The 3,615-nt window shown below is 39.4% G+C and overlaps 1 pseudogene; it reads right to left on the bottom strand.

Moving 5' to 3' along the window:
* Window positions 1-105: 105 nt before the first annotated feature.
* LOC138154586 (eukaryotic translation initiation factor 3 subunit K pseudogene) lies at window positions 106-754 on the bottom strand (annotated as a pseudogene).
* Window positions 755-3,615: the final 2,861 nt, after the last annotated feature.

Genomic DNA, 3,615 nt, shown 5'->3' with positions numbered 1-3,615 from the left:
TTTTTTTTTTTTTCAGGAAGTAAAGCACTTTTGTTAAGCTAGCCGGCTGTACTGTATGTAAGGGGAAATAAAACGCAGAAAAAGGGAGACATTCAGCAGAAGGAGTTAGTAGGAGGGGGCCATGATGCTGGAAACACTCTCAACCTCTATCTTTTCCACAGTGTTCTTGGGCTTGATACTCTCTCCTGGGCTGCAAACGAAGACCTGTCCTGCCTCATAGGGGCTCCAGCCACATTCGCCCATCCATACGTTCAGCTGGTTATCTGATATCTCCCAGCATCTCGGACAGCAGCCAGAGGTCAGTAAGTTGATATGTGATGGCCACCACATGGCAGATGAATCTTGGGTCCGTCTTCAAAGCCTGTGATGCCATTAGGGAGAAGGAGATCCACGTTCTCCTTTAGGGCATTCCAGAAAGTTTGGAAATGGCAGATCTCCAGCATGTCTCCCAAGTACAGGATCTGTCTGATGGGCTGTTCCTCTTGTCGAGCCCAGTTAGCCATGCACTTGCACAGGGTAAAGTCCAGGTGGGGGAGGGCTTTCAGCAGAATCTGGGCTATCTCTGTGGTCTACAAGTAGACCAGTTTGAACTGGTATAGCTTGAGCACAGCCAAGTTGATTTCTAGGTCATACGTGTTCTCCTTGGCCTGTGCTTGGGGATGGCCAGGTTCTTTAGTCTGTACCTGTCGATGCCCTTGAGCAGCTTCTCCACATTTTCAAGCATCTGCTCAAATGCCATGTCCTCCTCCTTTTCAAAAGCAGACACAGACACTGAGGCTGGGTACAGAGTCACAATAGGAACTGGAAGGGATTGCAATCATTTTTAAAAGGGGTTTGGGAAGGCTTATAACTATGGAAATACAGTTTGTAAGTCCTGTCCCCAAAACAACAAAAAAAACCTCGCAATTTCAGAAGAATTAGAATTATGGGCTCATACATAGATTTAGAACTAAAAAAGATTTTGTTGTCATTGTTCGATTGTGCTCAACTCTGTGACCCTATTTGAGATTCTCTTGGCAGAGATACTGGAATGGTTTCAGATGAGGAAACTGAGGAAGATAGGGTTAACTGACTTTCCCAGGGTCACACAGCTAGTGTCTAAGGACCAATTTGAACCCAGGTCCAGACTTGGCACTCTATCCATTGCTCCTCCTAGCTGTCCCAGAAGAGATTTTAGTTTGTATTTTAAAATCTATCTAATTCAATTCCCACATTTTAGAGATAAGGAAACTAAAACTGAGAAGTGTTTACCCCCAACTAATACAGGTCTCATCCCAGGGCCATCGATTAGAGCTGGAAGGGTCACTCATCTGATGGAAGAGGTCACTGAGGTTCAGACAAGTTACCTGACTCGCCCATTGCCTCATATCCAGTAAATAGCAGAGGCAGGATTTGAAACCCAGTTTTCCTCATCAGGAACTCTTTTCTTTAAGAAGAAATTTCAATTTTATTTCAGTTTCTGTTCCAAATCCTATCCATCTCCCCATACCGTTGAGAAGGCAAGAAAAAGAGAACCCATTACAAGCATGTATGTTCAGTTGTTATGTTTTATCCAACTCTTTGTGACCTCGTGGACCATAGAATGCTAAAGCTATCCATGAGATTTTCTTGGCAAAGATGCTGGAGTGATTTCCAGTGGATGAAGGCAAACAAGGTTAAGTGACTTGCCCCGGATTCAGGAGAACCTGAGTTTGGATCAGGCCTCAGACACAACACAAAAAACTATCTGTGTATCCTTGGGCAAGTTACTTAACCCCAATTGCCCTCCAAAAGGAAATTAAAAAAAAAAAAGATTAAGATTGTTTCACAGCTCCACCAACAGCACTTTTATGTACCTGTTTTTCCAAAGCTTCTGCACCATTTGTCCTTTTACTTTTTTACATTTTAGCCAATCCAATGGGTATGAGATGGTATCTCAGTTGTGTTCATTTGCATTTCTTGGATTTAGACCCTTTTTCATTTAATATTAATAGCTTGGATTGTCTCCTCCGAAAACTACCTGTTCATATGTTTGACCATTTTATCAGTTGATCAATTATCAAAGCTCTTACTCTTGCAAATTCTCTATATATTTGAGAGCTGAGACTTTTATCAGAGAACCTTGCTGCAAAGATTTTCTTCCCAAACTTCTCGCTTTTCCTCTCATTTTAGTTACATTGGTTATGTTTCTGCAAAACATTTCCAATTTTATGTAACCAAAAATACCCATTTTACCTCTTGTGAACTCTCTAAATTTTCACTGATCATGAAGTCTTCTCCTATCCATAGATCTGAGACCTAATTTCTTCCATGCTCCTCTAATTTGCTTATATCTCCCTTTATATGTAAACTATGTACCCATTTGGAGTTTTTCTTGGCAAACTGTGTAAGATGTTGGTCTATATCTAGTTTCTGCTAGATTGTTTTCCAGTTTTCTCAGCAGTTTTTATGTTGAAAAATGAGTTCTTGCTCATTGGGATCTTTGAATTTGTGAAATTCTAGGTTGTTTGGGCTCCATTTCTCCTCAAATATATTGAGGAGAAATATATCTCTAAGACTATGTGGATGTTGTATTTCTCCAGTAAAAGGGAAATTCCTTGAAGGAAAGAGTTTTCTTTTTGGTTTTATATCCCAGTGCCTAGTATAGTATATGTTTTAGTATAATAAATGTTTTAAATTGAATTGAAAAATAATCATATACCTATATATGCATATGTGCATATATACGTGATGCATTTCAACCTTTAGAAAGTTTGCTTATGTATAGATTTGAATATGGATTCACAGACCCTTTGTAATAACTCCCAACAGGTTAAAAGCCCCTCATTTTTTCAGATTAAGAAACAAAGGGAAGCAATTCAAAGTAACATACCCATTAATGGAAAAACTAAGGGTATAATAATGAAATGCAGTCATACATTCATTTACCATAAATTACAGAGGAAATTAATATCCTGACTCCATAATCACATCTCATCAAGGCCAAAGAGAGCCTCAGTTTAGACCTGGAAGACAATCTAGAGATCCTCTAACCCAGGGGGTTCTAAGCTTGTTTGTGTTCTGGACCCCTTGATTGGTCTGGTGGAACCCCTTCTCAGAATAATGTTTTTAAACTCATAAAACTCTTGGGGAGGGTTTTCACATTCATTACATATCTGTATTTATTTTCCTGGAACAAAAACATAGCATCTTTTTGTTGTTGTTTTGAATAACATTTTATTTTTTCCAATTACATGTAAAAACTATTTTAAACATTCATTTTTTTAAATTTTGAATTCCAAATTCTCTCCCTCCCTACCCTCCCTGAGATAGCAAGCAATTTGATATAGGTTATAACTTGTGCAATCATGCAAAACATATTTCCATATTGGCTGGATTTTTTTGATTGGCTGCTAAGCCAGAATTGAATATGCATTGTAAGAACTCCCATGGGGTAACTCAGTCTCTTTCCTAACTAACTGCTTTGGAATGAGGAGGTAGTAACAACTGTAAGCCTCCCTATGGGAAGGGAATAAAGGTCACCTACCTACTCTTCCCACACAGGGTGACCTGGAACCACGAGCAGCATGGCCCTGTTTTGCTTTAGTCTGTCTTGTATCTATTCTTTGCTGTCTTGGGTAAAGCAGTTCTGGAAAT

The sequence above is a fragment of the Petaurus breviceps genome, unplaced genomic scaffold, assembly GCF_028583685.1.
Source record: "Petaurus breviceps papuanus isolate PSGF00001 unplaced genomic scaffold, PetGlider_PUasm1.0 91041, whole genome shotgun sequence".
NCBI lineage: Eukaryota > Metazoa > Chordata > Mammalia > Diprotodontia > Petauridae > Petaurus > Petaurus breviceps.
The sequence above is the reverse complement of the archived record's forward strand: the minus strand, read 5'-3'. Positions and strand labels throughout refer to the sequence as shown.